This window comes from Dermacentor albipictus, chromosome 1 (assembly GCF_038994185.2).
Source record: "Dermacentor albipictus isolate Rhodes 1998 colony chromosome 1, USDA_Dalb.pri_finalv2, whole genome shotgun sequence".
In the NCBI taxonomy this organism is placed as follows: domain Eukaryota; kingdom Metazoa; phylum Arthropoda; class Arachnida; order Ixodida; family Ixodidae; genus Dermacentor; species Dermacentor albipictus.
The window spans coordinates 62,669,561-62,693,636 of NC_091821.1; the positions used below are offsets into that span (position 1 = coordinate 62,669,561).

At 43.5% G+C, this 24,076-nt stretch overlaps 1 long non-coding RNA gene across 2 annotated transcripts; it reads right to left on the reverse strand.

Moving 5' to 3' along the window:
* Positions 1–4,533: 4,533 nt before the first annotated feature.
* LOC139047674 (uncharacterized) lies at positions 4,534–23,430 on the reverse strand. Of its 2 annotated transcripts, XR_011507315.1 has the most exons (4): positions 23,289–23,430; positions 22,191–22,325; positions 20,525–20,641; positions 4,535–5,548 (listed from the first exon to the last, which is right to left on the reverse strand). It is a non-coding gene; the product is annotated as an uncharacterized lncRNA (long non-coding RNA). The 2 variants fall into 2 exon arrangements; XR_011507314.1 differs by lacking the exon at positions 23,289–23,430 and having other exon boundaries at positions 4,534–5,548; positions 22,191–23,254.
* Between the last annotated feature and the right edge of the window lie 646 nt (positions 23,431–24,076).

Consider the following 24,076-nt stretch of genomic DNA (forward strand, 5'->3'; position numbering starts at 1 on the left):
TCAGAAGGGCCTTGCAAGACATGAAACGGCAAAAATCGGCAGGAGAAGATGGAATAACAGTAGATTTAATCAAAGATGGAGGAGACATAGTGCTTGGAAAACTGGCGGCTGTTTATACAAAGTGTCTATCGACTGCAAGGGTCCCAGAAAACTGGAAGAATGCAAACATTATACTAATCCACAAAAGAGGGAGACATTAAAGAACTGAAAAATTATAGGCCCATTAGCTTACTCCCAGTATTATATAGAATATTTACCAAAATAATCTCCAATAGAATAAGGGCAACACTGGACATTAATCAACCAAAGGAACAGGCTGGCTTCAGGAAGAACTACTCTACAATGGATCACATCCATGTCATTAATCAGGTTATCGAGAAATCTGCAGAGTACAATAAGCTTGTCTTTATGGCTTTCATAGATTACCAAAAAGCATTTGATTCAGTAGAGATAGCAGCAGTCATAGAGGCATTGCGTAGTCAAGGAGTACAGACTGCTTACGTAAATACCCTGGAAAACATCTACAGAGATTCCACAGCCACCTTAATTCTACACAAGTAGGAAGATACCTATAAAGGAAGGGGTCAGACAAGGAGACACAATCTCTCCAATGCTATGCACTGCGTCCTTGGAAGTATTCAAGCTATTAAACTGGGTAGACTTGGGAGCAAGGATAAACGATGAATATCTCAGCAACCTTCGATTTGCCAACGACACTGTTCTATTCAGCAACACTGCAGACGAGTTGCAACAAATGATAAAAGACCTTAACAGAGAGAGGGTAAGAGTAGAGGTGAAGATTAATATGCAGAAGACAAAGATAATGATGAATAGCTGGGCAAGAGAAGAATTCAGGATCGCTAGTCAGCCTCTGGAGTCTGTGAAGGAGTACATTCACCTAGGTCAATTAATCACAGGTAACCCTGATTGTGAGAAGGAATTTCATAGATGCATACAAATGGGTTGGACTGCATACGGCAGACATTGTAAGCTCCTGACTGAAAGCTTACCATTATCACTGAAAAGGAAGGTGCACAATCAGTGTGTTTTACCAGTGCTGACATATGGGGCAGAGACTTGGAGACTAACAAAGAAGCTTGAGAAGAAGTTAAGGACTGCGGAAAGAGCGATGGAACGAAGAATGCTAGGCATAACGTTAAAAGACAGAAAGAGAGCAGTTCGGATCAGCAAACGGGTATGGGCAATATTCTAATTGACATCAACAGAAAAAAATGGAGCTGGGCAGGTCATGTAATGCACAGGTTAGATAACCGTTGGACCATTAAGGTTACAGAATGGGTACCAAGAGAAGGGAAACCCAGTCGGGGACGTCAGAAGACTAGGTGGAGTGATGAACTTAGGAAATTCGCGGATGCTTATTGGAATCAGTCGGCGCAAAACAGGGCTAATTGGAGATCGTAGGGAGAGGCCCTCATCTTGCAGTGGATATAAAATAGGCAAATGATGGTGATGAATAAAGTTCAGTTTACTCAGCACCTGTGTGGTGTCCCTTCGTTTTCCTTAGGCCTTGTTTTTTGTTGCGCTATGGCAGCCATGTACATGTATAAACCAACTCACTCAATTCTCTGTCCTTCGGAACCTTTCGTGCATGCGGGTGTGCAGCTTTGATGCAATGCATGAAACAGCTAGTGGTGTGTGGCGATTCTTGTGTCTTGTGTCAGGTGCTCTCGTATTTCGTAAGACATAGTAAATACTTAGTTAGCATATTGTAGTCTGTCCTGATGTTATTTCAGTCACTGCAGCCCCACACTACTCCAATTTTGAAGCAAATATTGTTGGTTTACCGTCTGCCGAATGCAATATTGTAGAAATAATGCCCCTGCTTTTAAATATTTTCGTACGTGTGGTTCTTCCCCAGTTTTTCTCCAGAAATTCCTCAAAAGGACATCTTCCAGGTGAGGTGGACCAAAGGAAAGAAATGCTAAACGAGGCCCTGGCAATAAACATTGGTGACCTAATGAAGAGGATGCGTCAAAATGCATGCAGTAACTAATAAATGCTAGTAACTACTCCTAGGAAAACAGAGGGAAGGCAGAAGATGGAAATTCAAAACGAGTAAAACGAGTACAAGGTGAAAGCAGGAGCCAACGTTTCGACAAGTGGACTTGTCCTCTTCAAGGCGACATATGCTTTCCTCGCCACAGTATACGCAGGTGGGGTTCTTCTAAAGGGGAGAGGGCATAAAGTGGGCGGGTGCAGCAACAAGCGAAGGAGTGTTAGTGGCGAAGGTGTCGAATTGAGAATAAAGGAGTGCTGTGCACAAGGCCAGAGACACGGCTATCTGTCAATCACGTGTCAACGCTCGTGCGTCAGTCGGCATGCACAGCAGCCCTCTATTACCTGTATTGCTGGTGGTCGTGGGCTATCGTGTCTCTGAAAGAGATAATAGGAGCGGCAGAAACAGGTGCTCGAAAAGAAAAAGAAAGGGAAAATACTGAAATGATATAAATAAGTAAATAAAAAGGACAAAAAAGTGAAAGAATACCAAGGGGGAAAAAAAAAGAAGTAAAAAACACTAAGAAACCAAACTAAGTGTTGTTGCCTATAGCTTGAAATTTAGCATAGTGAATAGATTCTAAAACATTGCTGCAGTGCTCTGAATGCTCGCCTGTAGGACTATCGGTGGAGGTATGTGCTGCTATGTATTTACTTATTTATAACATTTCAGTATTTTCCCTTTTTCTCTTCCTTTTTTTTTTTTACGAGCACCTGTTTCTGCCGCTCCTTCTATTCTCTTTCAGACACGATAGCCCACGAGCACCAGCGAAACAAGTAATGAGGGCTGCTGTGCATGCCGTTGACATGCCGGCTGACACACGGGCGTTGACACGTGATTGGCAGACGGCTGTGTCCCTGGCCTTGTTCACAGCACTCCTTTATTCTCAATTTGACACCCTACACCACTAACACACCTTTGCTCGTTGCCGCACCCTCCACCTTATGCCCTCTCCCCTTTAGAACCCCACCTATATATACTGTGGCGAGCAAAGCATAAGTCGCTTTGAAGAAGACAAGTCCACTTGTCAAAACCTTGGCTGCTGCTTTCACCTTGCTCTCGTTTTACTCAATAACTACTACTAGCAATTCTATTTTTTTTTTCCATAGTATATTATGCTCTGGTGCATTCTCCAGATTAATGTTAAAATGTTAAAGAAAATTAAACTCTCGGGTTTTACGTGCGAAAACTGCGACATGATTACGCGGCACACCGTAGTGTGAGACTCCGGATTAATTCTGACCACCTGGGGTTCATCATCGAGCATCTAAATGTAAGTGCACAAACATTTTTGCATTTTGCCCCCATCGAAACGTGGCTGCCATGGCCGGCATCCAACTAAAGACCTTGACCCCAGCAGTACAATGCCACAGCCACTGGGCAACCACGGTAAATTCAGACTAATGTACTTTGCTTCATGTGGCCTTGCTCAGGAATTCAGGTTTAGGTATCCTAAGGGGCCACAGACCTTCACACTTCGAAAAAGAACTTGTCATGCACCCAAGAAGAGCACGAAGTTACGAAGCTCCTTTCTAGCTTCATGTATGCTTTCAGGTGGATGACTATCTTTTCCCTTTTATAAAGCAAACGGGTATAGACGATATTTTAATTGACACCAAGAGAAATAAATGGAGCTGGGCAGGTCATGTAATGCGCCAGTTAGATGACCATTGGACCATTAGGGTAACAGAATGGGTACCAAGAGAAGGGCAACGCAATCGAGGACGACAGAAGACTACGTGGAGCGATGAAATTAGGAAATTCGCGGGCGCTAGTTGGAATCGGTTGGCGCAGGACAGGGGTAATTGGAGATCACTGGAAGAGGCATTCGTCCAGCAGTGGACATAAAACAGGCTGATGATAATGCTGATGATGAAAGCTTCTTCCACCTTGTGGATTTCCATAGTACTAATTTCTCAGACCTTTATATTAATGTACAGGTCTTTTAGTGTACCAACGTAAGGGCCAATGTTGCAAATAATTGGCTTTCAGGCCAATTCACTGAAAGATGGATGTACCAATAGGCTGACAAACTAATACACCAATATACTAAGATCAGTACGCTAACAGACTGATACATCAACAGAATACAGTTTGCGTTACCTAATAGCCTATAAGTTTTTTATTGAAATTCATGGTGAAGCAATTTGCAAATGCCTGTTTTTGAGATATTTCCTATTTACCATTACCTGCAATCATTCTCCCCATCTATTATCATGAATACTTCCCAAAGATGCTAAACGAATACTGAGATCGCATTTCCTTGCCTCACACTATTGACAATTATTTTCAAGCTTGAGGAAATATGGGAATCGTGGCATTCTCTTACATATCATGTGATCGTGAGTCATGCCCTATATTCCTTCCTATCAGAAAGGGCTCTATAGCAGCAGTCACCATTGGTCAACACTCTATCTTATCACTGAGAACAGCACAAATGTTGAAACGTGTTTAGGAGCTTGACTTATTGCTCTGCCCCCCCCCCCTCCCCCCCCCTACATGTTTTATCGTTGTAGCTACACTTGTTGTCTTTTGTGTCCTTTTACCCCTTATGCTGGCTGTTTTTTTCCCCCGATGGCTCCTCAGCCCCTGCCATGCTTTTATTGCATGTTTACTTAGTGGACATAGTATGTTACACAGAAGCTGGCACGTTGCCATCACTTTCTCCCAATACAGAATTCATAAACAGTTCATAAATTTTTTTTATCTCAAGTGTGGAGAGACCCGTCGCACTGGCTTGCCATGCCTGACTTGCCAAGACAGAGCCTCACAGCACGAAGACATATGCTCCACAGGCTGTCAGAAATTTCACTTGAGAGTTTTGTGTGTTTAGATGACCTCTCCATAGACAGCACAACAGGCACGCAATGTTCTCCTTTCGCACAAATGGCTTCAGGAGAGGCAGGGAGTACACTAAAACACAAAATGAGTATAGTACGAGAGAGAAACCAGGCTGGTGCAACGGTGGGTCCCCCGAGTTACCTCGGCAGTGAAAGGGTTCAATACAGTGTTGTTGCAGGTGTGTAACAGACGTTTTTTAAAGTGTAGCTAGTTTTTAATGCAATAATTTCCAGGCACCGGAATCACAGTGAACAGTTTTAACAGTGCTATTGCTTATAATAGCTGCTACCACTCTGGCTACCTGCCAGTCTCCGCACGTGCTAGCTAAATTGTACTGCACATACATCAAGCCTGGGATGGATGTAGCTGATGAGCTCGCAGGCACATGGGCTAGGAAGTGGCCATGACAGTAACAACAGAACTGTGCTGTATTCACAGCAGCAACTGGCGAACAGCTCTGGTGAACATTCCAGTCACGTCATGGGTCAAAGCACTAGGAGTGGCAAGGACATTGTCTAGGAGTGGCAAGGACATTGTCTTCACACTCCCTACAATTTCTTGGGGCACAACTGTGGGTGCTGGAACAGTGGAATTCCTGGTGCTGGGCCACATTGAGCCAAGCACCACGGCTTACAGGGCTGTCTTCGGGCTCCTCAACGACACCTGCCCACTCTGTTTTTGATGGTCAACCTGCAAGTTAAAAAGAAACATGAAAGCCATCACAGTTTTTGTACACAGCACAGTGCTTTCAGAAACTACATGGCAGGAAAATCTGTACCCTCCCGTTTTCACTCTTGTTGACAGAGGTGCATGTCTGTATCAACCAGTAAAATGGGAAACCAAGAGGAATTATGGCTGTTCTAGCTTGACACTAAATTAAATAATCTAGTAAAAAAGAACACCATCAATAAGTGTCCCATGAAAATGACACATTTTGAATGAGAAAACAGCTCTTCACTTGTATGAACCAGATGCATCCAGCCAGAGCCCATCCGTGGCCATCCATGTGCAGACAAGTGCATGTCCTAGCACACCAGTGCCCGTAAGCTTAGAAGCTGGGCACCTAATCATACCTCGAGATAAGTGCAAAGTTTGCAAGTGATAAATCGCAGCATGCTGTTCCTCTGCTCATAAGGCAGTGCATTACAGCATTGCTGCTGGCACAGGAGGTTTGCGGTGGTTGCCAATAGGCTCACAGATTGTTTAGGGTACAACTTTATTGTACCACAGCCAGAAATTGTTGCGTCTTGAAATTAAGCATGCCTTTCCTTTTCTCACTGTTTGCCAATAAAAGCCACAGCCTCAAGGCATTCCGTCAATGATATGAGACTTGCCAGTAGAGCTAGTAACTAACCAGAGTGGAGTGTTGCAGCACAGAAAAAAGATTGTGATACCAAATTAACAAGTACAATTTCCAATAAACTTATGGCGTAACAGGGTAACAGCGACTGATTGTTATAATTCAGAGTGCAAAGGGTGCCGCAAAATGACATGCTCACTGTTTACGCTGCAGCATTTAAGCTCTTCTTGTACGAGTGTTACTTTTAACCTGAGGAAGAAGATGTCAATTAAACTTATAAGTACATTTAATTAATGAATTTAATAAATTACCCTGCAACAGCTTAGAACATCCAAAATTAGTTTCACCTAATTTGCTGGCTTAGGGTGAAATTCGTGTGCATGTTATGAAAAACTGAAATTGGCATCTACAATTGTTCCCACTCAATTTAAAAGGGCCTTGACACCAAATATTCAAGCTTGAGTATTGCGTTGCATGTTAAGCCATATGCGTCCCACAGAAAGCTGGCGTAATTTAAGCACATTCAATGCCATAGAAAATTTATATTTCAATTTTTGTTTACGTTGCAGTTGAACTGTACAGCAGTCTCACAACACTGAGCAGCGATGAAATGAACTGACACCCTCAGAAACGGCTTCCTCGAATAACAGAAGCCAATCTCGAAGGCCATGTTTTGGTGTGCTGCAAACACCGCAAGCGATTGCAGGAGCCATAAATATGTTGTCGCCACCATGTGTCATATTGTATTTGCAGGTGCATCTCGGTGGTTTTCTGCTACTTTTAATAGAACGAATGAAGGTATTGTGGGCACAACTCAACGGTGATGCTCCTGCTGCGGCGTTGGGTGCCAGAGTAAAAGGTACAATGTGGTCTGCTCACACTGTTTGAAAGCAGACAACACAACGTTCCCTCATTTTCTGACATCACATAGTCCATGCCAAAGTGGTGGTCGCTAGTCAGTAGAAGGTGTTCAGAGGAAGGGACTTCAAATAGAATTTTCAAGATAATGTATGTGCTCATAGCTAAGTCTTTTTTTTTTTGTACGTATATAACATCTTGGGCCACTTACTTTCAGTTACAATGTTAAACTGAGAATATAGTCGCACGACCGTGTTATGGTCCTTTAATCCAAGTACCCATCAATTTATTCCATCTGCCGAGCAATTCAATCCAAGCACCACACAAATTAATCCAACTGCCAGTAATTTTAATCCAAGTGCCACGCAATTTATTTCAAGCACCAGGCAATTTAATCCAAATACCAATTAATTTAAACAAAGAAAGCAGTAAATTTATTCGAAACACTAGGTCCAAATTTCAAGACAACCTAAAACTTCAGAAAAGGTTGGGAGTTGATAGCCTTTTTTTTTTTTTCAAAATAAAAGGGAAATATAGGGTACAAGTAGATTTCCTCCCACGTAACTAATGACAACTTTTGCAGGCTGTATTTCTTTTTGTTAGGGTGACAAAGCAGACAGCAATTTGGGCAAATAAGTGAGAAGAAATGTCAGCATAAGATCATTAAAAGGGCCCTGAAACACTTCTCCAAGTAATCACAGAAGGGAGTCACTCACTATTAGAGGATCACTATTACAGCAACACTGGGGACGAGTTACAACAAATGATTGAGGACCTTAACAGAGAGAGTGCAAGAGTGTGGTTAAAGACTAATATGCAGAAAACAAAGATAATGATCAATAGCCTGGCAAGAAAACAAGAGTTCAGGATCGCCAGTCAGCCTCTAGCATACGCAAAGGAATATGTTTACCTAGGTAAATTACTCACAGGGGAACCTGGTTATGAGAAGGAAATTTACAGAATAAAAATGGGTAGGAGAGCATACGGCCCACATTCTCAGATCCTAAGGGACAAAAAATTAAATTATGGGGTTTTACGTGCCAAAACCACGATCTGATTATGAGGCACGCCGTAGTGGGGGGCTCCGGAAGTTTTGAACACCTGGGTTTCCTGAATGTCTACACTTCTTTTATATGTAACACCTATGAGACATATAACCTTATTTCATGTCCCTGCACATAAGGGTGTCATTGGTAACGAGTCGCAGATACTATTGGAAGCTCTGAAACATTTCACAATATTTCCTGTGCAATTTTAACATCATTAAACGTCAGTTAGATCAAAAATGTGTGCCACATCCCATGCTCAATGGTGCATAACCTGGATGAGGAAGAATTCAGACACCAAACCTTTTTAAATGGGTTCCAAATACCCATAGCATTCCTTCCTTTTCCCTGCCCAAAAACCAATAGCCTATCTACCTATGGCTCATGCCCACTTACCATTTTATGATTACCCCTCATAGCCACTGTGCATGCAGTATTGCATGCACAGGTATTCTTCACTACTTTAGTGATTTCCCATTAACCAATCAGGGGCCGTATTCTCGTATTCTGTAACGGTTCGCTTTGGAACCAGTTCATTCTCACGAACGCCATTGGTCGGCACTTCGTTGTCGTCATCCCTGGTGGGCATGACAACAAATTTTGTTGTCGTCACACAGGTTGTCAATCATCTGGAAAGGAACTCGGCGTCTGCTACGAGAGGAACCGCAGAGAAGTGGCTCACTTGAGGGTCGTGCGCGGTGGCGAGCATGATCTTGATGGTTGCTAGGGCAACCAGGGCCGTCCGCAAGTCTCGCGCTGGCCGGCACGACAAGAGGGATGCCGATAGTGGCTTCTTTGGTTGTGTTGCTGGCGAGCGTTGGCCTAAGACAGCGACATAAGGTACGACATGAGCGAAGGCGAGTTGCGAAGGCAGTTTAGGCACCCCAAAAACAGAATGCGATGGATTTGCAGAGCTAGAATATTGCGGACCACAAAATTTAGTAGCGTTGACACTGCGACACAAGTGTTCTGCGTGCTACGTTTCTCCTCCTCCTTTTTTTTTGTTTTGCTGTGGGTTGTTTACAGCACTGCGCCTGGAATGTAGAAGCTATTGGGTTATCGCAACCATCGGTCAGTCGCATCATTACCGCCATCGCTAGGGTCATTACGGTTGAGGGAAAAGAAAAAGGGTGTCAGATTTCTCTCCACGCTGTACGAGAAAGCCGCAGTCAAGAACGTTTCTTTGACCGCGGCAAGATTCTCGAAGTTGTGAGATGCCTGGACGGAACTCTCATCGCAATCGTCCACCCTAAGAAGCTCAGCCACGGCTAAACGAAATCCTATTAGAGCCACGGCCTGCACACCGAGAACTGCTTTGATTGCTTAACGTATGGCGCACCACCTAGTGACAAGAAATAAATAAAGCAACGCAGATAAAATTAAAGCACTAGCTGTCTATGTCGGAAGCTAAGTTATTAGTGGAAATTAAATGTGCAAGTTTTGTATACAAACCAATATTTTTTTACCAAACTAGCAACATCCTTCAGTTATTATATTGTCCCCAAAGTACAAACAAAAATGATGACGTGACCTTGCGACAGAACACTGCATGGTCATTGGTCTCCCTCGCGCCTTGACATTCCATTCTTTCTCCAATTGACATCATCTTGACGTAACAGCCAGACCGAACCGTTTCTGAGGTTCTGCGGAGCCGACCACTTCTGTGGCTGTTGTTCTCGGAGTCTACATAGTTGTTGCTGCCATAGGTTTTCAGTTGTCTGGTCCTCCATCCGAAAGTACTCGCGATGCAGACAATTAGCTGTGAGATTTTCTGCACCGCTCTGAAGTTGTACTGAAAGGTACTGCCTGTAAAGTCGCGCCTGGTGGTTCCACTTGGACCCTAGGATCCTGCAAACTCTGGTGGAGTGTCGCGCTGAAGGAAGAAAGCCTCCGAACAGGGAAACCAAGTCTGGAGGAGTGATCTTCATGAGTAGACAAAAGGAGAACCTCATCCATGTTCCAGAGTCTGTTTCTTTACCTGAAAAGATTCTAGAGGTCCTATCTCTCGGGCCGAAGTTTGCTGTCCAAACCAAAGGGCTCCCCAGAGAACTTCTGTCCTGCATTAGAGATGTCTCAAGGCTTGTCCCAGACCACGAGGTAGGCCACATCGTATCGGAAGGTATCGATGTACTACAAAGGTGCAAGCAACTGAAGGCGACGATATCGGTGAATCAGTGGCCTCTTCACTCGTAGACAATTCACTGTGTGTGATTCCAGCCGATAAAGCAGGGTTTTGCTGTATTACTTGCTGAGGACTTTACCTCCAAAGCTCCAGAAGCCATCAGTGCCACATTTAACTGTCATAGGGAGCTGTTGCTGGCTATAGGTAAAGGCGGTGGCAAAGAGCATGTGCAACAGACTTAATTTAGAAAAATTAACCAAGGCCTTTAAAAACAGCAAGCGAAATCATCTACAAGTTTTCTTCAGTGCCAAAACGCAAAAAACCGGTGTCCCATTACGGTTGATTGTGTCAGAAGTTGATACTTGGCAAAAGCGTTGGGGTATTTTTACAACATATGTTGGGCCTTCTGCCTGTTAGCGACCCTTTCCTTGTTAAGAGCTCTGACACTGCGGTTGATTTTTTGAAATTGCATTCTGACCGTGGCCATCAGGCGTTTTCTATCGATGTTAAGGAGCTTAGAACTACCGTATTAAGAACTACCGTATTACTCGAATCTAACATGTACTTTTCTTCCAATAAAACAGGTCTCAAAATTGCATGCACATTAGAATTGAGTGTGACCCTAATTCTGTGTTGCCTTATAGCCATTAGCATTTCAAAAATGGCCACCTCATACGAACTTCGAGCCTACCTGAAGTATCTGTGCTTTGGTAATCCTTCCTTAGTTTTGCTATCCAAAACGGGATGCAAAGTAAGGATGCAAAACTGCTATCCTTACTTTTCATATAGCTGTCTCCTAATTTGCTATTATATTTGATGCTTCGCCTTTCGGGCAACACTGCGGCTTTTTTATTCATCGCAACTTTAGTGCATTGGGAGTATATCTTGTTTTTTCCAAAGGACAGAAAGTTGTATTTCTGTATGAAAGAATGAGGTGCGCGGTACTGTAAAGGGCTTTTCTTTAGGTCATGGCAAATGGGTATGTGTTACAATCAAGGATGCTTTTTTCCCCCTCTTTTTTTGGTCATGGAAAACGGGTGCACGTTACAGTCGAGGGTGCGTTACAATCGAGTAAATACAGCAAGTTTCGTGGAGGCGGCATCACATGGCTCATAATTATGTTACATGAATGCGCAGTTCGTTTTCTTCATGTAAGCGCATGGGCAGTCTATACTTTTTCACATATATAACCAATTCAGTGGCACAATAAATTTAGTTGAAAGTTTGCGCTTGGTGTGTGTTCTTCTCTTACGTCCGTGTCTTTTTTATTACGCAATAATGCTTGAGTAAAGCAATTACACATTGCTGAGAATACTATTGCAATCACAAAATCAGCCCTTGGTGTTAGTGAGTCAGTTGCTTTCCATGACACTGCATGACGACATTGTGGAAGTGAGAGTAAGCAATTTTTTGCTGCGTGTGATAGTAAGTAGTTAGTTCCCTGCTGCATGCAGTTTAGTATTATTTGGCTCACATGTTCATAGCTGCCTCTACGACTGATCAGCAACAATTCCTTACTATGGTCAAAAAGCGTTTCTCAGCCCCTTTAAGAAAATTGATGACATCTGGAATTGTTGGCTACTTACAGCGATGGGATTAAAAAACGACAAGGCGTGTTTAAAACTCAAGTCACAGCAGCATTTACATGGAGGGAAAATACAAAACACTGGGTGTGAGACATAACTGATGTTTCCAGAATGTACTACCGTGCTCATGATAAGCAAGTCAAGCCTCACCGGCACACGCGAGCAGATAATTGTGAAAATAATTTTGCACTAATTAGCAAGTGATATACTTCAAGCAATAGTAATTAGGAATAAGAAATATGGCACCAGCAGCCATAAATACACCATGCAGGCATAGCAATCAATCAAAATCTCAATAAATGAGCTTTCAGCTGGTTATACCGGGTGCTTTATTGCAATGTTAACAGAAATTTTAAAAATCAACATGGCATATAGCACAAATCTACTCATTGAGGTGCATTACTCAAAGAGGTGGACATTACACAGATTGAAAATCAATATGCATAATTGACTAAATAACTAAATTTCCCTAATAAACTTTTTAACAAGTTACTCTGGGGCATGTATCGCACTGCACATATAGAAGCCAGTGAATTCACAAGGCACATCCACTTGAAATGAATTCTGAAACAGGCACCAGTTGTGAGTGCAGTCAAACTCATGGCAAAAATTTTGTTCCACTAACTTTGTTTACCAAGATGCCTTCTAAAGCATTGAAGCTAAGACATTACTGGAACACCAATCAATGCATTTCGTCGCAAACTTTGGGAATGCTTATCTCAAAACTGGTGTCATCTTCAGAATTCATTCCAAGTGTCCTTCTGTGTCCTTGTCCTTTCGTGCTCTATGAGCCTCATCATGTCATACAAGCATGCCCAAAACGCTGTGTTGCTGATCGTTATGAAAATCATGTGATATATATATATATATATATATATATATATATATATATATATATATATATATATATATACAGTCAACGACTGAATTTTCGGACGCCCAAATTTTCGGACATGCCCAATATTTCGGACGTCTTCGCGGCACCGCCACGAGCCCTATAGAATCAATGCATAAGGACATCTGAGGTTTCGGATGCTCGAACCCCCCGCCGTCCAATTTTCCGGACTTTTTGACGCGACGGAAGGTCCTTTGGCTCCTCGCGCAGCGCCCTTGTGAAGGAAATCGACTTGCAGCCGAAGCATATCACCGCTTTGAACCACAACTAGCCGAATCTAGCCGCCACACACCACTTTGGTCTGGCCATGCTGGCTATGTTCATCGCCGCAAATGGCCGCACTTCCGCTTCCAGCGGAGTTTCCAGAGTGGCGCTATTTCGTTTGTTTGCGCAGGCCACGTTTTGGCTAGCGTGGTGTGTGGTTGTGCTGTTGTGTCAAGTGTGCTCTGCGACACTAGGCCTAGGTGCTTTGATGCTCATCAGCGAACTCCACTGTTCGCAACTTGAGGATTTCGCTTGCCTTCGATGGCCCCCACTCCGTCTTCGTCGTCCTCGCCGACGGTGTCAAAGCGCGGAAAGCAGTACCGTACCCACGGAAATAACTTTTGAACAGTTTGTTGACGCTGACAGCGAGCTCAACTTCTTCGCAGAACTGACTGACGAGGGAATAGTCCATCAGGTTGTGGGGGATTCAGAAGACTCCGATGTTGAAAATGAGGAGCCAATGCCTGCGCCGCCTACAAGCACTGAGTTGACACGAGCACTGTTGACTTTTTCATCGGTGTATAGTGCTGACATGACCCTTGTTCAGATCGAGGCAAATATGATCGCATGCATCCGGAACGCCGTCCAAACAACAATCAACAAGTTCTTCAAGCCACTGCAGCAATAACACTAGCTGCCCGACGATGCACATGTACATAATAAACCGGCAGTCGGCTGCATACAGAGTTTTTGAATGCGTTTTTTTATAGCCACTTCACTGATGCTTTGACAGGGTTTCGGAAACCTGGTACTTCGCCGTTTACCTCTAGATCCGAGAAAAAAAGAAAAAAGTGAGTTTTTTGCATGCATTCATTTTTTCGGACTGCCTGAATTTTCGGACGTTTTTACATTCCCTAGAGGGTCCGAAAAATCGGTCGTTGACTGTACATTAATTCGTTGTATCCGTTATTGCATGTGCTATAAACACGAATCTCTATGAGGATTTCAAGGGGAATTTTGCTTCGCTATATACAATATTTAGTTATAGTCCGTTTCGTTATAACGAGGTTGTACTGTACATACATATTCGCAGGCAGAGCACGTGAAATGTTCGTGTAACTAAAGTGCCCAAACAACGGCTAGCAGGTACAATACACTGCATGCACACTCTTGCTTAGCAGTAAAACACATTTAACCATTTGACTGCTGCTTTTTTTTTTTTGTGGGCTAGTTCAGTAGATATCTTGCGCTACATACAAACTGTTTCTTTGTGGTCCCTTTCTTTTGATGCAGAATTCATCAACAGTTCTCAAATCCCTTCGCCTGTCGAAGTGCACACGGACCTGCCATGCTTGTTTGCCGTGGCTAACCTGCTGATAACAGAGCACCGATACGTTTGCTTGACCTGTTATCAGAAAGTTTCCTTACAAGTTTTATCTGTTTATACAACCTCCATATAGATGATACAACATGTATGCAATGTTTGTTTTTGCACAAGTTGCTTCTTGAGAGGCAGAGAATCTGCTCAAAACTCAAAACAATACCCTGGAGTGGCAGTCAAAGGGTTAAAGCAGCGCTGAATGAATGCCATTGCTAAATGTAAACCAGAATTAATTATTTTGTTTATGGAATGTCTATCAAGGAAAATTACATCACGATATGCTATTGAGTGGAATAAGACTGGCCATATGATTTCTCTAGGAAACCTAGTTCATAGGTGGTAATGAGTCACCAATAATTGCTAATTGCTTATGAAAACCTCCCAATTTCTGTATGGTCCTATTTGCATATCTTACTGTTAAAACTAGCACTTACATTATTCCCTGAATTTGTATTTCACAAATGCATATCATGCTACATGTCTCACGAACAATGTCCAAGAAGTCCTCAGAATTATACATGTCACTGTTCTTCAACTGGTGAGAGTATGTCAAACTGAATTTTTTTTTGTCGCAATCCTCCATGACGAAATCTGGAATGTGGCACTACTAAGCAACGTATTCTCAAGATAAGTTCCATGTGATGCCTGTTCTTAGGAAGAAATGCGAAAAGTTTACAGGCAGGCACTGCATCATGCACACCTTAGGAAACTTCTTTTTGTCCACTTTCTTTCATTTTCAGTATTCATTACCTGTCATTAATGTTACCTATGTGTTTTCTTGAGGAACTATGTTGTTTATGTAGCGTTATGCACTTGTCTATGTGTATATTTATGCACTGTCTCTTGCAAGCAGTTGCAAGGTATCGTTGCCAATAATTTTTTTCACAAGGTGGTATCGTGGACTTTGGTCCAGAAGCCGTCATATGTGCAGCTTTTGTTCTTGGCCTCCTTTCTCTTCTCAGTAGGATTAGAAGACTGCTGCTGAATTCACTACTCTCTGCTGAATTACATTGGATTGCTTTGTCACACATTCTGGTCCCACATCCTATCAGTAAATATGAGTTACTAGACGTAAAGCGCCATGCAGGGAGTGTTCTACCTCAATATTTTTGTTGGTGAGTTCAGTAGCAGTAGAGATCGAAAATGAAGTGCTGAAGAGCGAGACGGTGGAGGCGATGCGAGCTACCCCGCCCATTTTTTCGACCACGTTACGACAATCCTCTCCCACCTCCCTTTGTACAGCAAAAACAGCCTTGTCTCGCCCTCCCCCCCAACATTTCCTTGGGCACACGGCGGGTTTTCAGAGGCGGTATCGTGCGCAGCCCACGCGGCACAGGTGAGGTGGCATCGAACATATTGGCCCTGCAAACTTGGCCACTAAATTATCATCGTTGAGGAAGCTTATGAGTAATGTGGTCCTGCAGCCACAACCTGATGTAGCTGAAAGGCTTTCCAAAACAAGGCTCACTACTTCCGTCACAGACCCTGCCAGAGTGTCGGGCAAAGAAATAGTTTTTTAGAGGTATATACACTTCACAGCAACCTTTCGACGAAAGCCTTGTCCAAGGCTCACCACATAGTTCTACTGATGGTTCATCTTGAACTCGATGCAACAAAAAACTTATTGTTTAAGTGGAGGGCCCCTCAAGGAAGTATGTGATATACATGTTGGTGTCGAGTGCGTGCTGCTTCAAAATTTTGAAGCACTTCTGGATTGATCAATGGCATATGGAAGAAATTTTTTGCCTTCTCCCATGCTTGGAGACTTGGAACGTACTTCCTCTATGGTACTATCTTATAGATGACAATGTTGACGACCTCAAGTACTTCACATATTCTGCCTCAAACAGTTATAGATATATACATAGGAACTCTGTGCTCTACCTCCATGACGAAAGTATTTTTCCTTTCTCCATGTCTACATTCAAGCTATGGTAGCTAGAGGGGTGGCTATGGTGGCTCTAGCCACCATGCTCAAGCACTGTGGCACCTTGTATACCACAGCACTAGCACATACCCACCGCATCGGCCAAGGATCCGGCAGTGAGAACAGAGGAACTGTCTACCATTTTTCAAGTACCTTCATTTTTCATGAAAGGAAAATTGACAGCCACCTTCAATTTTGCAGCGCATTAGAATGCTTACCCATTGAAGTGCCTAAATGTGCAGTAGTTTCTCAGAAAAGTGAGTAGAAATTTTTGAAAGAATTTTTCAATCTGTGTAGTCTTTTCTTGAAACTGTGTACATACGCCAACGGATGCCGACAACATTGATTACTGGACCGATGGCAATTTCAAAGGTCATGCATCAACGTACCACTCTATTCACTGCAACTCCGGTCATTTGCACAAGATGGCACCATATTTCAACACACGCTAGCTGGAAGCAAAAATGAAATTACTTGCAAACAAAGAAAAGTAAGCAGAAGAGCAGGAACTACACTTTCAGGCAACACAATATTGCACCCAAGTAAAATAACTCTCCCTGTGCAGCTTTTTGGTTATGTGATGGGACACAGATTGGGTGTACTGTTTCACCGTCGAGCAACACATGTCATTCTTGCAACTCTTTCGGAGCCATATTAAAAATAAAATTCCTTGTTTATGGAGAACAAGCATGCTCGCTTCCGTCAATGTGACCACACACTCTTCTCATTTCCACCCTAATCTCAATGCATGTTCCGAGCAGTAGACAGTCCTTTTAACGTTTTTTGTACTGCGCCTATTGGGTATCGTTAGCCCACTACCTATGGTTTCAAATGCCGGTTTGGAGACTTTCCGTGCTGCTCATGGAGACACTGCGCTATCGGATGCGAAAGAGGAGAACTAGTCCTTTGTTTCCTAAGCCTTTCGCTGTTTTCCCCCAGGCGGCGATTTTTCAATGCGCTCTGATGTTTTCGCGCTCATCAAAGTAGAAAGTAAAAACTGCCACCCGCTATCTAAGGTTTGAAACACCGCTTTAGAAACCTTCCATGCCACTCACAGACACACTGTGCCTTAGGACCTGAAGGAGGAGAACTATATTTTTGTTTTCTAAGCACTTCGCTTTTTCCTCACCACACATTAATTTTTTAACGCACTCCGAATTTTGGCGATCGTCCAAGCAGAAAGTGAAAATGGCCACCTCCAGTAGCAGCGCGCGCGCTTCGAACGATCGCAGATCTTGCAATTCCGCAGCGTTTTCAGCTGATTTTATTGATGGATCCAGCAGCAGCGAGTCTGAGGATGCTAACTTTCAGTCGGACTTTGACTCTGAGAGCAACGACAACGCAAGTGAGCGCGGAACATCGGCGGCCGCAGCCCAGCACGCCAAACTGTAGTACTTTCACTTAAACTTTTGTAGCGGAATACCTGTTCAATTAAATTTTTATTTTTCCAGAGATAGTGCCTCTTAGACATTAATAAATTTTGCATATCTCATTTTTGTTAAAGTTTTTTCTAAGTAGATGCAAGCATGTCTTTAAAAACTTTTTTTCAATTTTATCCCACAATCTTGATTTTGGCAATCTATATCTTTTTTGTGACGTACAGGTATTCTGCCTTAACTCAGGAAGAGGACCTTAGTGTTAAAGATATGAACGACAATCTTATGGGCATCATTAAAGAATCAGCAATAGAAGTCGGTGGTAAGTTAGACAGGATGCCAGTAAGCTATTGCAAGAGACGAAAGATCTGATCAAGAAACGCCAACGTATGAAAGCCTCTAACCCTACAGCTAGAATAGTATTGGCAGAACTTTCGAAGTTAATCAACAAGCGTAAGACAGCTGGCATAAGGAAGTATAATATGGATAGAATTGAACATGCTCTCAGGAACGGAGGAAGCCTAAAAGCAGTGAAGAAGAAACTAGGAATAGGCAAGAATCACATGTATGCGTTAAGAGAAAAAGCTGGCAATATCATTACTAATATGGATGAGATAGTTCAAGTGGCTGAGGAGTTCTATAGAGATTTATACAGTACCAGTGGCACCCATGACAATAATGGAAGACAGAATAGTCTAGTGGAATTTGAAATCCCACAAGTAATGCCGGAAGAAGTAAAGAAATCCTTGGGAGCTATGCAAAGGGGGAAGGCAGCTGAGGAGGATCACCTAACAGCAGATTTGTTGAAGAATGGTGGGCAGATTGTTCTAGAAAAACTGGCCACCCTGTATACGCAATGCCGCATGACTTCGAGCGTACTGGAATCTTGGAAGAACACTAACATAATCCTAATCCATAAGAAAGGGGACGCCAAAGACTTGGAAAATTATAGACCGATCAGCTTACTGTCCGTTGCCTACACAAAGTATTTACTAAAGTAATTGCAGATAGAATCAGGAACACCTCAGACTTCTGTCAACCAAAGGACCAGCAGGATTCCGTAAAGGCTACTCAACAATACACCATATTCACACTATCAATCAGGTGATAGAGAAATGTGCCGAATATAACCAACCCTTTATATAGAGCTTTCATTGATTACGAGAAAGCGTTTGATTCAGTTGAAACCTCAGCAGTCATGGAGGGATTGTAGAATCAGAGTGTAGACGAGCCGTATGTAAAGATACTGAAAGACATCTATAGCGGCTCCATAGCCACCGTAGTCCTCCATAAAGAAAGCAACAAAATTCCAATAAAGAAAGGCATCAGGCAGGGAGATACGATCTCTGCAATGCTATTCCCAGCATGTTTACAGGAGGTATTCAGAGACCTGGACTGGGAAGAATTGGGGATAAGAGTTAATGGAGAATACCTTAGTAACTTGCGATTCGCCGATAATATTGCCTTGCTTTGTTACTCAGGGGACCAACTACAATGCATGCTCACTGACCCGGAGAGGGAAAGCAGAAGGGTGGGTCTAAAAATTAATCTGCAAAAAACTAAAGTAATGTTTAACAGTCTCGGAAGAGAACAGATGTTTACAATAGGTAACGAGGCACTGGAAGTGGTAAGGGAATACATCTACTTAGGACAGGTAGTGACCGCGATTCCGTATCATGAAATTGCAATAACCACATGAATAGGAATGGGCTTGGGTGTTTGGCAGGCATTCTCAGATCATGAACAGCAGGTTGCCATTATCCCTCAAGAGAAATGTGTATAACAGCTGCGTCTTACCAGTACTCACATACAGGGCAGAAACCTGGAGGCTTACGAAAAGGATTCTACTTAAATTGAGGACGATGCAACGAGCTATGGAAAGAATGATAGGTGTAACGTTAAGGGATAAGAAAAGAGCAGATTGGGTGAGGGAATAAACGCTAGTTAATGACTTCTTAGTTGAAATCAAGAAAAATAAATGGGCATGGGCAGGGCATGTAATGAGAAGGGAAGATAACCGATGGTCATTAATGGTTACGGACTGGATTCCAAGGGAAGGGAAGCGTAGCGGGGGCCGGCAAAAGTTAGGTGGGCGGATGAGATTAATAAGTTTGCAGGGACAACATGGCCACAATTAGCACATGACCGGGGTAGTTGGAGAAGTGTGGGAGAGGCCTTTGCCCTGCAGTGGGCGTAACCAGGCTGATGACGATGATTACATCTCGTTAATAAAACTATCATGCATGAAAAGTACATTCATTCTACCTTTTGTTTATGTTTTACACAAAATATTGAGTGCAGTAGTTCCTTCAGAAAAATAATTTGATGGAACCTACAAGAAACGCCATTTTCCCCATGGTAGGGAGAGAGTAGAGAAAGTGCCTTCAAATTAAATTTACATCTTGTGTCTCCTTCATATATTCCAACTCGCTTCCTTTCTCCCATGCTTCTACACTTTCTTACTTCTATGAAAATGCTCATATCGCTTCAAGTTTCAATTAAACTATCCCTGAAATATTCCAAATTAAAGCTCTACCTTGAGCCACCTGTGTTGCAACTTTGTCTTTTAATTGCAATTTATTTGTGGATTTTCATTCCATTTGTGATTGGTCAAAAACTTTATTTTGTGCATTACTATACACATTTTTTTAATTCTTAAATTATGTTATGTGAATTTCGCAGAACACCAAGAATTTGTTGTGACAACAGCTATTTGCCAGCCCCAGTCAGCCCCAGCAACTGAATGACACCCTCTTCAAGATTTATAGACATAGTCTTTGGGCATCTGCCATAGCTATCGGAGGCAGAAATGCTAGAGCTGCCTCGCAGTACCTATCGGGAAAATAGGCAACGCACGGTCATGGCCTGGCCATTACAAGACCTCAACGCTTGCGTTTCCTTCCCAACCCGAAGGGCACCTGGTATGCCGCATGGTAAATTGCTGCCATGGGAGCAGCCCAGACCTACTTACCGCAGCTGTGGCATAGTGGGTAAGACAACTGGCTTGACAATAGACGGTGCGTGGTTCAATCGCAGTTGCTGGATGGCCACTTCTTTATATGGTGGCCACAAGGAGCAGGCTGAAATTCTGAAACAAAAATAATTTTGCTGCTTGGCAAACTAAAAGCACAACTAGGCTATCGTCTTATCTACGCGTTCAAAAAAAGTGATTGTGCCGTGTAGTGAAACAGCCTTACTGTGCTGCATTCAAGCTACTGTGAGTTTTGTACGCGTAAGTAGAACAAATTGGTTAAGCCAGCGCAGGTGCACAATGTCTCCAGTGAGGCGGCGTTGCATCGGACGCCACGTCACACAACAGTGTTCCCGGAAGTGATCCACTGATAATACGTTTCCAGTAATGGCAGAGAACCCGGCATGTAAGGTTCCTGCCAGCAAGAGACCCCCCCCAAAGTTCCCGTCCACCGCGACACAGATTTTCCAGTTGGGTTGATGCACGTTATTAGTTCATTACAAGTTTATAACAGCATAGCATAAAGTGTATCAGTGCGGTAGTCACAGGAATTTCGAAGTTTTCTTAAACTTTTTAAAACCACCTGTGGCAGACAGTAAATTCTTGTCTTTGAGCTGGGTTATTTGAAGAGGCAGACATTACCAGAATGAGAACTTGAAACACATATTCAACTACTAATGAACAAAAATTCACTGATTACGTTCCTAATTTATTACTTTACGGCATACATTGAAATCTATTAATTGTAGCCAGTGAGATTGCAAGATGCATCCACTTGAAATGAATTTCAAGGATGACACCAGCTTCGAGATATTTCCCAAAGTGTGGACAAAATACATGGGCATATTCCAGTTGCTTTTCCACATCATTGCATAAAAAAGCATTTTGGAAAAAATAAAAGAAAAAGTCGAACAATAGTGCAATTTTTACGGAGAGTTTGATGGCGCACATCTCCAAAGTGGCTTCATTCTGGGAATCCATTCCAAGTGCATGTACCTTGCAAATTCACTGGCTACAATTCATAAATTGCAAACCATACAGTTAAGTAATTAAGAATTAGCGATTTTCTTATATTAGTTGAATACATGTTTCTATTTCTGGTGCAATTAATGCCCGATTATAGAATAATCAAGCTCAAGGACTAGAGGTATGTTATCTACAACAATCGATTTTTCAAAATTCCATATAAAACTTAATGTCGCAGTTTCGCCAGAAAGCTTTCGAAGCACCAATTGTGATAGCAAATTAGTGGACAGCTATATGAAGAAAGGATGGCTGATTTAACGACCGTATAAACTTGTAAACATAGGCATAATAACTAAATTAACAAGCATGGTGTCAGGCGCACATAAGCAAGCATGAACACATTTCACACTGAGCCGCGAGTGGCGGCTCACCCTCGCGCGCTCACGCTTGCACATACAGCATTCGGCGCGCGGCGACGATTTTTTATCGCCCTTGGACTTTGTGGGGAAGCTCACGGCGACGCCGACGGCAGAAATGCGCTTGGGGTGAACATCAATAAAATGTTCCCCGTGTATAACCACGCGCTTAACAGGGTGCTGCTATGCTATAGCCAGTTTCGATCGTTCCGACTGCACATACGTAATTACGACGTATACATGTAACGTAACAACGCTCTATACTGGCGCTACGCGACACTTACCTATGTGAAGAGAACCACTTCACGGAAGATCAGAACATTTCGTCCATGGGCACTACGTGCCAAGCAGACCTGTCGCCAAGTGTTTCACTGCAATCCACATTTAGTGTTTCATTCACTGCATGGGAAGCTTCCGCCCTGTATTGAAGCAGATTTAGCAGGCACGCGTCAGTTGAGAAAGAATAAAAGTCAAATACGCCTTATGTTACCATGACATATATACTTGGCATGGGAAACAAGTTTTCGGAGCAGTACTGCGCTCAAAAAATATATATATATCAGAACCATATTTGAGTGACAAACGAAACGTGAAAATTATTAACTTGGGGACTGTCACGTCCCAGAAGAACTCCAGGATTATTTTGACAAATTACGGGCCGGTCTGTTGAGCAGCTCACGATATTTGTCACGTCCCAGAAGAACTCCAGGATTATTTTGACAAATTACGGGCCGGTCTGTTGAGCAGCTCACGATATTTGTCACGTCCCAGAAGAACTCCAGGATTATTTTGACAAATTGCGGGCCGGTCTGTTGAGCAGCTCACGATATTTCTCATGCAGCACGCGCAGCCCCTCCATTCGCGTCTCATGATCCCTGTACATTTGGTCATAGCGTGCACATGTATCCAGGCTGCACTGCGTAGCTTTGTCAGCCGACGGTACCGTCTCTTGACACCCACGATCAACATAACGCGGTTCGTCGCTGCTGCCGCCAACCGTCGCCGCGCCATTGTCTTCGCCATCGCAGCTTCGGGTGGCCATGTTCGAAAAGTCGCGTCGCACGATTGAGTCTTCGTTGTTCTCACTCAAGGCGCTCAAGACGTCGCACGTAGAGGTCCGGCCCCGTGTGTCGAGCTTGTCAGATGCTTGGTCCCAAAGGCACTGAGAATGAGCTGAACGCACTGAATGAGCTGAAGTACTGCGTAAAACAAGCGAACTGCGACAGCGGCGAACGGTGCCAGCCGCGTGAAGAATGGAAATGCAGTGAATTGATTCGTTAATATGTCACGTGACATAGATGCTAACGTCACCAGATATGGACGGAGGAGAAAAACAGAGGGAAGGCCATGGAGGAATGAAAAAAAAGGAGGAGGGATCATACCTCAACGCGACTGAAACCGAAATCTGGCGGGCCAGCAGTGGCCCAACACGTGATCGCACGTCAAAGTGCGCGGTTGGTTTTCCCGTTCCCGCTCTGCAGGCAGAACCACGGCATGGCAGCTGAACAAGCGCCCACCCCGCGCACCAAATAAAAACAACTGAAATAAATATTGGGAACCAAAGGCATCAGCAAATCTCAATTCTTGCTCCGTGATTTCGACGCACGAGGTCACGTGTTGGGCCACCACTGTGGCTTCACGGAGCGTCCGCTTGCCAAGGCTGGTTCCATGATGTAATGCTGTCTCCATGGGAAAGACCCTACCACCTCAGTAAAGTGTACTAGAACACAGTGGACGAGAAGGAGCGGCTGGGACGGCACATGCTTAGGAGTGAGCATGCAGTGAGGCGCGCTACGGCGAAAAATACTATGGCGACGCTGCGATCGAAGTGGATTGGGCCGCATCAAGGTCGTGCCCTTGGAAGCTGCTGGCGATACTTCTAGGAAGGGTCATTCGTACTAATTGGCGCACTACATGGCACTACTGTAGACGTTTAGACCACTCAAACGGTGTTTATGATTTGATATGGCATGCAATTTAGCCTTAGGAATAGATGCGTTTTTTTTTCTCTTTCTTATTTCGTTTTATTTTGTAAATTGCTGCCATGGGAGCAGCCCAGACCTACTTACTGCAGCTGTGGCATAGTGGGTAAGACAACTGGCTTGACAATAGACGGTGCGTGGTTCAATCGCAGTTGCTGGATGGCCACCTCTTTATATGGTGGCCTCAA